The sequence below is a fragment of the Lycium barbarum genome, chromosome 11, assembly GCF_019175385.1.
Source record: "Lycium barbarum isolate Lr01 chromosome 11, ASM1917538v2, whole genome shotgun sequence".
Taxonomy (NCBI): domain Eukaryota; kingdom Viridiplantae; phylum Streptophyta; class Magnoliopsida; order Solanales; family Solanaceae; genus Lycium; species Lycium barbarum.
Genome location: NC_083347.1, coordinates 66,187,154 through 66,202,254, shown reverse-complemented (window position 1 = coordinate 66,202,254; position 15,101 = coordinate 66,187,154).

The window sequence follows — 15,101 nt, the reverse complement described above, 5'->3', positions numbered from 1 at the left end:
TTATCATAACCTTTCATGGAGCATACATTTGGATCTAAAGACAATCTATGAGAATCCCATCGTATTCGTAGCCCGAACTTCGTAATAATATCGCATAATAGACTTTATAATCTCTAACTTAGGCTCATCCTTACCATCGTCATATCTATAGCATATCTCTTACCTTTATCTCGTGTGAAATCCTCTATGAACATAGACTCGTAACTTTTCAGAACATTTGTCATAGGACATGTATTAGAGCTTATAGACAATCTATAACAATGTCGGGGTGACATAAGGTCGAGAGCCCCCGCTTCCATTATGGAGCATTCATAAGCATTATGCCTCACCTTGAAGGAATTAGCATATATGGTGAGTGTAGTCAATGAACAACATCAATGGATCGTAATATGGATCATTATCCTTGTAGAATCATATCATGAGCTTTATGACTTCTAGACTTAGATTCATCATCGGTATTGTCATGTTCGTAACGTATCTCTTTTCTTTATCTCATATGAAGTTCTTTATGCTCGTAGATTCATAGTTCCCAATATGTAGGAAAATCATAAGGAGATAGGAGGATTCATACCATAAGATTCATGCCTTAGAAGGAAAGGACTAGCCTTACATACCTCTTTCGTTTAACAATTTCAGTCGCTTGATTGTTCTCCTTCAGTGCTCACGTTTCCACCTTCAGGAGAATTCACATTCACATTAGCTAATCGATTATATGAACGTGCCTACTAGAGCTAGAGAAAATTGGGTAGCATTTCCTTTGTTTTTACAACCTTTCCCATATCGTATATCAACTCCCAAACAATTATAATATCATAACCAACAATCTTCATTCATCTACATTACCCTCATTTCACAATTCCACTTCAATTCATCCATATTCATGGTCATAGTATACTAGTACGTTCTTTCACGTATAATGTGCATCCCATGTTCTAAATGTCATTCATAATATACTTACAATCACAACATATCCATATTCATGATTCATTCCAAACTACTACTCAACAATAGCATTATTCCCACATTTATGACCCATTTTCTATATTCTTCAACAATCCAAGTGTTTTGGAAGTTTGAATGAAAGTTGCCAACTTAGGTAACAAAGTAGAACTTTGAAACTAGAGTGGTTTGATTATTACTTGTGTTGTTTGATGATGTGTGGGCTGTTGTATTGATGTATTTTGAGCCGAGCTAAGTCTCGGGGATGTTAGATTTATAGGGGAAATGCTGCCGAAATTTCGGTAGGCAAAAATGAAGTTAAAGGCATTTTTAAGCCTAAGAATCTCAATTGGTAACTTTGACCATTTGCAGATTTCAGACGAAACGGGACTTGACTTTTGGGAGAGCATACGACGTCTGTAAGGTATGTAAAGCTTCCCACTCCTTCGTTTGGCATATCTTAGTATGATAGGCGAATATGAGAACTTCCGGAGCATTTCTGCTCCTCGAAACCCGATCCACAGAAAAGTTACTATTCATTCAATTCAATTGAAGCCTAAGGGCTCTATTTTGGCTAGAATGCCACCACTCGTCCGAAACCTATCGAAATGTGGTCGGGTAACTTAGAAATGATTATGTATGACCCTTCGGCCTATAAACGTTCGATAAATATGTTCGCCACCTCAATTCGACTCGAGGTGGGCCCGCTACCCCGAAACGCCCTAATTGTCTTATTGGCCTACCTTTGTGAATAAAGTTTGACATGCTACTTTCGATTTTTGAACTTCCTCCTACGGGATATGTTTTGGATATTACGATGCGCTAAGTTACGTTTTGAGCTATACGTACTATTTTGGAAACGTTTTGTGAAATGAAACCTTATATCGACTAAGTATTCGATTACTTTGTATTATGAAATGACTTAGGGGATTACTCTGTTTTGAAAGACTATTTTGAAGTATGATTTGCATTTGTTTGCTCACGACTCCGCTCGTGCCTTATTATGACTTCGTTCACCGGTTCCCGGGTCGGTTTTGATTCGTGCGCCTTGTGATAATTCAGATGTATGCTGTGTTACGGTTCCCGAGGCTCCGCCATAGGGCCGGGTTCCGTTAGGAGTTATGCTGTGATATGGCTCGTGATGCGATACGCTCACCTATGATTATGTTTGTGCTCGGGGATGTACGGAGATTTGAAACCTTCTGGTGTTATGCTGTGTGTGGCGCCAGCGTCGGAGTGGCGACCACGTTCCTAAGCGTTTGCATGATTTCGTTTGCATTATGTATACGTATATGATTTCGATACAGATTTTGACATACCGATTTGTACTCCACTTTGTCATTCGGTTTGCTTTCGGTTTTGATCCATATTTCTGTACTCCGTGCTTTACATACTCAGTACATATTTCGTACTGACCCCCTTTCTTCGGGGGCTGCGTTTTATGCCCGCAGGTGCAGACATTGGTGATCCTCCGCAGTAGGCTTCACTCTTTGCTGTTCCGGAGTACTCCTCTTTGATCCGGAGTCCACTTCTGGTACAGACTCCTTTTGCTTTGTATATATTCTGTACATTTGACTATTTGGGTACGGCGGGGCCCTGTCTAGCCATATGTCTTTGTTTTGAATTCATAGAGGCCTGTAGTCATATATGTGGGGTAAGGGTCCTGTGTATGTTGGTTTGATTTCAATTCTGGTCTTAAAGCGGTCTGTTTGTTATGATTGCCCCAAATGGCCCTTATGCTTATGTTTACACTTTTGACCGGCGAGGTCTATTCCGCCGCTCCGTTTGTATTTGATATGGTATTTTGATTTGGCGCGACGGCTTAAGACATATTTTCATATAAATTATGTTTGATATGATTTCGTAAAATTCGGAAATAAGTTTGGACCTTATAATGAATGTGTGATTCGGTCTGGGCACCCAGGTAGGGTGCCAGTCGCGGCCCACGGGGCTGGGTCGTGACATTTGTCTTCCTGGGCCTAAGTCTCATGCTCTTTTACTCTTGTGTTGAACTCAACATTGATTTCAAAACCAATCATAATCGTATTGTATTTGTCGTTGATGATAGCTTTACTCTCTCGCTTTATCGTCGTATAGTAAACTCATAACTCATGGCCACTTTCTTTCAACTCATTACTTCATATACTTTACTCGTTCTAACTTGGTATAGGAGATTCGTAGGAGATGCATCTTCTTTTAATCATAACACGACTACTTCTCAAGTGCGCGTACTTTGCGGCGCATTTCCTTCTCTTCCTATTCCCATTCTTATTCCTTTACATTCCTCCTCTTCAATTAATCTTATTTCCTTCCATTTTATAATCGATCCTTTATTCTTCGCATGAGGAACTCTATTCCTATCTTAGTACCGCTTTGCCTTTTTGAATATATTGCCTTTGTACAATCCATTCTTTTTGCTTTCGAGACTTCTTCTGTTCATCCTGATCATCCCCTCTCACCCTTATTGTGTTGATCCTCCTCCTGGTAATCATCTTATTTCGTTATTCATCTTTCTGTAGCCTTGGTCTTTTGCATCCAGCTAAAGATATCACTCATACTCTTGATTATACTAATTACAACTGTCGCTACTTTGCCATATCACTTTTCTCTGCTTTATTTTTCAAGTTGATTTCCCCTTTTTTGCTGGTTATCATTTCTGTCATTAAGGAATCCCTATGCTGGACTTTCCCCTAACAAGGTCTTATAAGCTTCCTCATCTACTGCCCCATGGCTCGCTTGTTGATTTCACACTTGCATTCACTCTTTATTCATATGGAACATGTCACATCCTTAGTCGTTTCCTCGTTATACTTTGTAGTACAATTCTTGTTGTGCTCTCATTATACCTTGATCATAATCAACGCTATAGAGTGCCACTTCTTTACCTCGTTCGTAAGCCTGCTCGTAAAGTAGAATAAACCTAGTGAAGTAAGCATACTTAACCTGTTACTCCTTCTGATTAACCCTATTACACTTACCGTATAAGCTATCTCACCAATGTATTCGCATTCATTATAACCCTTCATATTCGTACCTCTGTCTCGGTGACGCTGTTTCTTTATTTTGCTAATAAACTTATTGTATCTTTCTCGTGCTTATCCCTCCAATCAATACTTCAGTATCACACTCTATTGGAGTAACCCTTTCTCTTCTATGTCATGCTTTAGCACTACCGGTCTCCCTTATTTAACCTAGCATTTCTCTTTACCGTATCAATGTCGCTCTTATAACTGCCATTACTATCAATTCAATAGTGTTTAACTCACCTCGTGTAATTGCTAACGATACTCCTAACTTAATCTCGTCCTGCCATTACTTTTTGCACAACATCTTTTGCCGTTAGGACATGTCACAAGCTTATATCTTATCTCCTTTAGATTCTAGGACAATTTCGGCAGAGTTTCCTCTATATTTCTTACCATCTCAAAACCTGCACGCAGCAAATACCAACAATGCCTCACAGGGCCAATATATATATATATATATATATATATATATATATATATATATATATATATATATATGACATATCTCAGCCACACAGGGCTCCCACATTCAAGTACAAGCACAAGGATGTCGAAACTTACCTCATATATCATACTTCGAGATGTACCTGATCCTGTAGCGATCTGCCCTGTTATCCCTTCTTATTTACTTTCTCTTTCATCCTTCAGCTTTACATTTCAATCACATCTCAATATTCTTACTTTATTCGATGCACATCTTTCGTACCGTCGCTTACCCTTGTTCTGATCATTCAATTTGCTTAGTTCTCAACTTATAACTGAACTCATCATCAAGAGATACATTTAATCACTTTCTCTATTGTACTTACATCGATTTACCACTATGACAACCAATTCATTAACATATGAATACGTACCCTGATAACATAGTCTCACTGAAGTGACTTACCTCTGTAACTTCAACATCATCAATCACTTTCTTCGGTCAATACCGTTCTTCTGCGGCAATCAGGGGTTAGTATAAGGAATCTCATTTCCTATGACTTAGCTCTATCGCACGATCTTAGAGATGAAAGAAGCGTAACCATCCTAAATGCCCTATAGCCTCCTGTTTATAGATGTGGCGCGCAACCCACCATAAACAAGACTCTACTAGACACGGCTTGTAGACACTTCCTAGGACTGAACTGCTCTGATACCACTTTTTTCACGACCCGACTAGAGCCATGACGGGTACCCGGGGCTGACCACCGAGCACCGCTGATTCTGCTACTTATCATACTCGCTAAGCGCTCATTCATCAAATTCATACTCAAATCATAGAAAAAATCATTTTTCATTTAAAAACATAATTACCTTTATATACATAAGCCCTTCGGCTATTAAAATAATACACACATACATATATACATATATACACTTATCAAAATCGTGAGACCATACTACCCACACATACGTATCTACGAGCCTTTACTAGAGTACTAGACATATGGACGGGACAGGACCCCATCGTGCCCAAACATACATGTACATAAAATAGTAACTCAATGGCACCTCCAGAATAATGGAGTGCCTTCAACACTCCTCTTATCGACTTCTACAAATCTGGGTCTCTTCCCTGCTTACCTGAGGGCATGAACACAACGTCCAAAGAAAACGGACGTCAGTTCGAATATTTTACTGAGTATGAAAGGCATGAATGAAATGAACATATTAGAGAAATCATAGGACATAAGATGTAGACATAACCTGCGTAACTTTTAAGAGAGGATACCTTTCATGCCTATATCATATATAACCACAGTACATGTATCATCATAGCACATACATCATCGTATCATACATATATCATAATACCGTATCTGCTCATACACATTAACGTTATCCGCATTCGGCCACGTAGTGGCTCGACAATATCACCTACATGTTTTTCGAGCTTTTCATACATATATCATATATATAATCATAGCATATACATATTTATATCATATACATACCTGGCCAACCAAGGCTTCAGGGTTATATCTACCTAGCCCTACCAAGGCTTTAAGGTTGTATCTACCTGGCGCTACCAAGGCTTCAGGGTTATATAAATATATACATATTCTACCCGACCTTATAAGCTCGCGGTTTCATAACAGTCATACATAAGCAGATATATATACATACATAAAAGCCCATAAATATCTTTAGCGTCATCACTATCATCGTCGTCATCATTATCATCATTACTATCAACATCGTCATCATTATCATCACATATGTCTCATAAACTTATCATAACCTTTCATGGAGCATACATTTGGATCTAAAGACAATCTATGAGAATCGCATTGTATTCGTAGCACGAACTCCGTAATAATATCGCATAATAGACTTTATAATCTCTAATTTAGGCTCATCGTTACCATCGTCGTATCTATAGCATATCTCTTACCTTTATCTCGTGTGAAATCCTTTATGATCATAGACTCGTAACTTTTCGAAACATTGGTCATAGGACATGTATTGGAGCATATAGACAATCTATAACAATGTTGGGGTGACATAAGGTCGAGAGCCCCCGCTTCCATTATGGAGCATTCATAAGCATTATGCCTTACCTTGAAGGAATTAGCATATAAGGTGAGTGTAGTCAATGAACAACATCAATGGATCATAATATGGATCATTAGCCTTGTAGAATGATATCATGATCTTTATGACTTCTAGACTTAGATTCATCATCGGTATTGTCATGTTCGTAACGTATCTCATTTCTTTATCTCATATGAAATTCTTTATGCTCGTAGATTCACAGTTCCCAATATGTAGGAAAATCATAGAGAGATAGGAGGATTCATACCATAAGATTCATGCCTTAGAAGGAAAGTACTAGCCTTACATACCTCTTTCGTTTAACAATTTCCATCGCTTGATTATTCTCCTTCAGTGCTCACGTTTCCACCTTCAAGAGAATTCACATTCACATTAGCTAATCGATTATATGAACGTGCCTACTAGAGCTAGAGAAAATTGGGCAGCGTTTCCTTTTTTTTTACAACCTTTCCCATATCGTATATCAACTCCCAAGCATTTATAATATCATAACCAACAATCTTCATTCATCTACATTACCCTCATTTCACAATTCCACTTCAATTCATCCATATTCATGGTCATAGTATACTAGTATGTTCTTTCACATATAATGCTCATCCCATGTTCTAAATGTCATTCATGATCTACTTACAATCAAAACATATCCATATTCATGATTCATTCCAAACTACTACTCAACAATAGTACTATTCCCACATTTATGACCCATTTTCTATATTCTTCAACAATCCAAGTGTTTCTACTTCTCAATATCTTAAACATCATGAAAATATCGTAAAACTTACCTAAGATATTGTAGGAACAAACCTTGAGTAGCAATACTCTTCTTGCACCAAAAACCCTAACTCACTTCCTTTGAAATTTCGTGGCTTAGATGACTTTAATGGGTTTCATGCTCTTGATTCTTGTTGGTTTGATGAAGTTGATCATCAATTTCCTTTGATTTCTTGTATATGATGTTTGTGGAACCTTTTAGAGGTCTTGAGAGAGATGAAAGAATATGGGAAATGAAGTTAATGAAGTTGGAACACATTTATATAACCAGAACTTTTTCAACTCGTCGGGACTTCCACGGACACTTTCACGGTCTGTGGAACATTGTACGGTTCGTGGAACTGGTCGTGGATCACCACCAGAAGACCATCATCTCTGCTAGGTATTCCACGGACCAGTATACGGTCCGTGGAAGGTTTCACGGCCCGTGAAAGGGGTCGTGGAACTCACGGCTTTTTTCCAAAGTTGTCCGCGTCATTTCGTTTGTTCTCCAATCCTTATACAACCTTCTTAACAGTTGTTTAATACTTCATTAATGATCTAAGGGACGTTATAACTCTTCTCCAAAGCATCGTTAAGTCATCATTAACTCATTACTCGTAAATCTTTTCCGATACATCTCGTATGTCTTTCTTCCTCTTGGTAAACATTCCTCTCTTACTTCGAATGTCTTTGAAATCTCATTTAGAATCATCAAATGTTATTTCTTACTTATCAAAACATCGCATACGTCGTGCCCTTCGTCAGTCTATTCACTGTGCATGAACGAAAAATTTTCCGAGGTGTAACAAGAAGGATGTTTGATAATTCTAATTAAGATTTCAAGGGCATCTGAGGCTAAAGAAGTAGGTCGTTAGAGAGAGTTACGGTGGAGCCATGTTTTGAGAAATTTCGTATCATTTGAGCTATGCAATACGTAGCATCACCTTGAGGAAGAGATACGAGGTCCCTTAGATTGTTAATGAAGTGTTTTACAAGAGTCAATAAGGTTCCATAAGGATTGGAGGTTGAACGAATCGATGAGAGAAGTTTTCGGAAAACTGTGGGTTGTACGACCACCTATACGAACCATATATGTTATACAGCCCGTATAAATGGTCCGTATAACCATGGTAGAGAAGGGTGTTTTCATGGTGGGATTATACGGTCCATTTATACAGACCATATAAGTTATACGAACCGTATAAATAACCGTATAACTTGGTCGTGACATCTTTTTCTTTTTTGTATAAATAGATGACCCTTGTTCTATTTTCTCATTCTCAACATTTCCCCAAGTCTTAAAAGCTCTATAACCTTCTCATACATATATTGGACCAAACCCATGAGAAATCAAAGATCAAGAGGCAAAAATCAAGATATTCATGTGTTGGAAGACTCACTAGGGTTGGTAGACTTCAAGAATTTCTTTGGTATTGAAGCTAGGGTTTTCATACAAGTTGGTAACTTGATCCAAAGCTCATTCCTATGATATAAAAGGTTAGTTTCCATGTCTATTTAATGTTTTTAAGAATGTTTGGTTGTTGGATAACTTGGATGAGGGAAGATAGTAGAAGATGAAGCTCAAATATGGATTTAATGATATTTTTGAGCAGTAAATTAACTTGAGTCATGCTTCTTAGTATGCTATGTGTATAATCTTATCGGGGGGGGGGGGGGGGAGGGGTATTAATGATGTCGAGGAAGTATTGTATTTAAGAGAATACGGTGTTGTGTTGTAGCTATTGCTAGGGATGACCTTAACAAAGGATTTTTAAGGATTGGACACTACTTAACATGAAGAAGCCTCTTGATTATGATATTATGGATGTTTCTATTGATGTTTGGGAGTTGTATATTATATGGAGGAAGTCAATAAAACAAAGGATATGCTGCCCAATTTTCTCTAGCTTATGAATTATTCTAGTTTGAACTTAAGAGTGTCTTTAAGACTTAACCTTAGCATGATCCTTTTTAAATGTAGATCTTGTGAACGTGGAAGGAGAATGTTAAACCATTAAGGAGACATTAAGGTATGGAAAGGCTATTCCTTCTTCACTTTGGCAGGATCCTATGTTATGAGCCAACAAGAGATTAAATGAGCTTCCATATTACTCTACTCTTAGAAGCACTAGGAGTATGTCAGTATTTGATGTTCCTATACTCCGTATGATTGTTCCTTCAGTTCATGGGTCTTTAGATTACTTATGTTGATGATGTTAGCTCAAAAGTCGTCTATCGGAGGTAATATGACCTTATGTCACTCCGAGAGTTCTATGTATACATTTCAGTTATGCATTGCATTCATATACGTATGCATATTGACCCGTGACCAGAAGGCGTTGTATACGCGTATATTATATGTACATGGGGTATGGGCAAATAGGTAGGCGTTATATACGCATTACCACCTGATCAGCTGATGCACCTTGATGATGATATATGGATCGGGTCGTACGTTTCTCGGTATTATTATATGATGTATAGATCGGGTCATACATTCCTCAACACTATTAAATGGGATATGGATCGAGCTGAACGTTCCTCAGCACTATGACCTATATTTATATACATGAGCATGATTATCATTGAGAGCATGCAGATTATGCGCCCAGAGAGGGTTGGTCAGTTATACCGATACTTGTTCATACAAATCTATGCTGACAGTCAGTTAGCTTTGAGTTCCAGATTCCGTTCATGATTCTTATGCTTATACTTATGTTACTCTTATGCCTTACATACTTAATACATTATTTTTACTGACTCCCCTATTATTCGGGGGGGGGTGGGGTGGGGAGGAGGGGGGGCTGCGTTCATACCCACAGGTTTAGGTAGACAGACAGGTGGTCCAGCTTCGTAAGACCTCTATATCCAACAGTGGTCAGTGCGCTCTATTTGATCTGGAGCTGCAGCCTGTTTTGGTATACCATTCTTTTGAGATGTATATGCATATGGGTATAACGAGGCCCTGTCCCGTGCTTTCTATAGCTTGATAATCTAGTAGAGGTCTATAGACAGATGTATGTGCATGTCAAATGATGTAGCCTTGTGGGCTCCTATTCTTTTGTGTACAGTATATGTAGCAGCTTAGTTGGTTTGCACTATTCTTTCAGCTTGTATGTATGTAAATATACAGAGTTCATGATGTCACCCTTTCATGAGGCAGTATGAGATCAGTTTAAGTCACTTATGGGCCCTTGATATTCACTATGGTCCAGATATGAGTATAGGGGTGTTTGGTCACTAGGGGTCAAACACTCATCAAGACTCATCGGTTTGGGTCGTGACAGAAGTGGTATCAGAGCAGTTCCATCCCAGGGTTGTCTACAGACCGTGTCTAGTAGAGTCTTGTTTATGGGTGTGTTATGCACCACACTTATAAACAGGAGGCTAGGGACATTTAGGATGATGTCATTCTTTTCACTCTTAGATCGTGCGGTAGAGTCGTGAATTAAGAGTTCTCCCTCTAATGATTTGTTCTGATTTCAGTGATGCCTCGCAAGAAAGCTACAGCTGCCCAGAAAGGCAATAGAGTGTGTGGTGAGGCCACTAGCCGTACCCAGCAGGCTACTAGGACTCGGGATGAGATTCAGAGTGAGAGCCCATCCTAGACTTCACATACCTCGCCTCCAGCACCGGCCCCAGTTCCACGGCCAGATGCACCGGGCCAGGATGTACGGGATGCTGTACATTTATTAACTAGATTGGTAGCCGCCCAGGTTTAGCGGAAGGGGGTTAGTGTAGATCAGGCAGATAAGGCTGGTAGTTCGAGGGTTAAGACTTTCCTCGGATTAGACCCTCCAGAATTTTCGATTATAAAGCAAAATATGGACCCCCCCCCCCCCCAAAATTCATTGATGGTATATAGAGGACCTTGAGGGTTATGCACGTGGATAAGGTTGAGTCTGTGGAGTTAGCTTCATATAGGCTTCGTGATATTGCGGTACAGTGGTATCATACTTGGGAGCTATCTAGGGGAGAGAATGCCCTTCTAGCTATTTGGCGAGAGTATTCAGATACTTTTATTCGCCATTATTTACCTCTAGAAGTCAGACGAGCTCGAGCAAACAAGTTTCTGCGTATCGAGCAGGGCAGTATGAGGGTCCAGGAGTATTGTCTATATTTTGTTTCTATGGCTAGATATGCCCTAGACATGGTAGCTGAGATGGAGGACAGAGTTCATCATTTTATGGCAGGTTTAGGGTCGTATTTGATAGATGCTTGTACAACTGCCGCATTATAGCCGGGCATGGATATCTCCCGTATACAAGCATATGCACAGAATTTGGAGGACCGCAAGCATCAGCGGAGGACAGAGCGTGACCGTGACTGGGCCATGGAAAGAGGGACAGATCTTTAGATATCGGTGGGGAGGACAGAGACAGCAGTATCCCCGATATCCATTACATTCAGCAGGGAGTGCACCTCCGCAGTTTTCAGGTTCGAGATTTGATCGATCTTCTTATTACTGAGAGGGCCAGAGTTCTAGAGCTCTAGGTTCTCAGTATAGATCGGAGTCAGGCCAGATGAGACCCTCTTTGCCGCGGTGTGCCCAGTGTGGCAAGTTACACACATGTCCATGTCGGCTAGGATCAGATGTTTGTTATGCTTGTGGCCAGCCAAGTCATAGGATACGGTAGTGTATGATGAGAGAGAGTGGGGATATGGTTTATCCTACAGGGCCTATGGCTAGTTTTTCTTCTGCAGTACGCCCTTCAGGGCAAGTTCTCCAAATACCAGCAGGATGAGGTAAAGGGAGGAGCACAACATCAAGCTCGAGCGGTCCTCAGCACCGCGTATATGCACTAGCCGGTAGGCAGGATCTCGAGTCGCCTCCTGATGTCGCTACAGGTATATTATCAGTCTCCTCCTATAATGTGTATGCACTGATTGACCCAGATTCCACTTTAGCATATGTTACTCCATTTGTTGCCGGCAAGTTTGGGATAGAACCTGAATCGATTAAACTGTTTGAGGTGTCGACACCAGTTGGTGATCTAGTCATAGCTACGTGGATATATTGGGGCTGTGTAGTGATAGTTTGTAATCACCGTACCATAGCAGATTTGATTGAGTTAGAGATGATTGATTTCGATGTGATCATGGGTATGGATTGGTTGGCTTCCTGTTACGCTAATGTTGATTGTAGAATGAAGGTAGTTCGATTCCAGTTTCTGGGCGAGACAGTCCTTGAGTGGAAGGGCAAGGCTGCTTCGCCAAGGGGTAGGTTTCTTTTCTACCTTAAGGCCAGGAAGATGATTAGAAAAGGGTACATTTATCACTTGGTTCGGGTCCATGACGTTCAAGCTGAGTCACCGACTCTTCAGTCTGTCCCTGTGGTTAATGAGTTTCCAAAGGTGTTTCCAGATGAACTTCCAGGCATTCCGCCAGAGCGAGAGATTGATTTCACTATCGATTTATTTCCAGATACTCAGCCAATATCTATTCCTCCTTATAGAATGGCACCTGCGGAGTTGAAAGAATTAAAGGAACAGTTGAGGGATTTACTTGAGAAGGGTTTTATTAGGCCCAGTACATCACCGTGGGGAGCACCACTATTATTTGTAAGAAAAAGGATGGCTCCTTGCGAATGTGTATTGATTATAGGCAATTGAATAAAGTGACTATAAAGAATAAATATCCACTCCCGAGAATTGATGACTTGTTTGATCAGTTACGAGGCGCTGAATATTTCTCAAAAATAGACTTTAGATCGAGATATCATCAAGTTACGGTGAAAGAGGAAAGCATTCCGAAGACAGCATTCTGGGCCAGATATGGGCACTATGAGTTTCGTGTTATGTCATTCGGATTAACTAATGCTCTAGCTGTGTTCGTGGACTTGATGAATCGCGTATTCAGGCCCTTTCTAGATTTGTTCATGATTGTATTCATAGATGATATTCTGGTTTATTCACCGTCAGAGGCGAATCATGCAGTGCTTAAAATCCTTCGAGACATAGAGTTGTATGCCAAATTCTCCAAGTGTGAGTTCTGGTTGAACCCTGTGGCTTTACTTGGCCACATTATTTCAGATGAAGGCATTAGAATGGATACTCAAAAGATTGAAGTTGTAAAGAATTAGCCAAGGCCCATGACACTAACGGAGATATGTAGTTTCTTGGGTTTAGTTGGCTATTACAGAAGGTTCGTAGAAGGATTTTCTTCTCTTTCAGCCCCGTTGACCAAGCTAACTCATAAATCAGATAAATTCCAGTGGACAGATGCATATGAGCGGAGTTTTTAGATGTTGAAGGACAAGTTGAGCTCAGCACCTGTTTTGACTCTTCTAGAAGGAATAGATAGCTATGTGATATATTATGATGCTTCGGGTATTTGTTTGGGATGTGTATTGATGTAGCATGGTAAGGTTGTTGCTTATGCATCTAGGCAGTTGAAGAAGCACGAGAAGAATTACCCAACTCATGATCTTGAGTTAGCTGCAGTGATCCATGCTTTGAAATTGTGGAGATATTATTTATACGATGCCCATGTTGATATTTATACTGATCACAAGAGCCACCAGTATATCTTTAAGCAGAAGGACATGAATATACGTTAGAGGCGATGGCTAGAGTTACTAAAGGATTATGATGTTGACATTCTGTACCATCCTGGAAAGGCCAATGTGATAGCCGACACTCATAGTCGTAAATCCGTGGGTAGTCTAACCAATGTGCAGCCGGAGAAAAGAGAGATAGTCCGTAAGGTTCGCCGATTCGCTATCCTTGGAGTGCGGCTGATAGGCTCAAGTGATATAGGGGTTACAATTTAGGATACAACGATGTCATCTTTGGTGGCGGAGATAAAGAAGCGTCAGTACGAGGATCCTGTTCTAATCCACTATCGGGATACAACTCCTCAGAAAGAAAAGAAATCCTTTGTTATTACAAGAGATGGAGTACTCAGATATCGAGATAGACTGTGTGTTCCTAATATTGCAGGCCTCCGTCAGCAGGTTATGGGGGAATCCCATTATTCATGCTATTCTATCCATCCGGGCACAACAAATATGTATCATGATCTCAAGGAAGTGTATTGGTGGGATGGCATGAAGAGAGATATAGCGGAATTTGTTGCTTAGTGTCCGAATTGTCAGCTAGTTGAAATAAAGCATCAGAAGCCTGGAGGTTTATTACAGGCTATGGAGATTCTGACATGGAAATGAGAGCTAATTAATATAGATTTCGTTACAGGTTTGCCCCGTACTCAGCGGAAGCATGATTCAATATGGGTCATAGTCGATAGGCTCACAAAGTCAGCTCATTTTTTACCTATCAGAACTGCCCATTCGGCTGAAGATTATGCAAAGCTCTACCTTAAAGAGATTGTACGACTTCACGGTGTCCCTACAGCCATTATCTCAGATAGAGGGGCACAGTTCACAGCTAATTTCTGGAGATCTTTGCAGGATGGATTGGGGACTCAGGTGAGTCTTAGTACTGTATTTCACCCACAGACAGATGGACAAGCGGTACTATACAAACACTTGAAGATATGTTGAGATCTTGTGTGCTTAATTTTCAAGGCAGTTGGGATGACCATTTGCCTCTTAGTGAATTTGCTTACAATAACAGTTACCATTCAAGTATTCAAATGGCTCCTTATGAGGCTTTGTATGGACGAAGATGTAGATCCCCTATAGGATGGTTTGATGTTGGAGAAAATTAGTTAGTTGTCCCAGATTTGATACAGCAATCAGTTGACTAAGTGAAAGTAATTCAGGAAATTGCTAGTGGCTCAGAGTCGACAAAAATCCTATACAGATAATTGACGACGCAAGTTGGAATTTGAAGTAGGCGATTGGGTTTTCCTGAAGGTTTCGCCTATGAAATGAGTGAT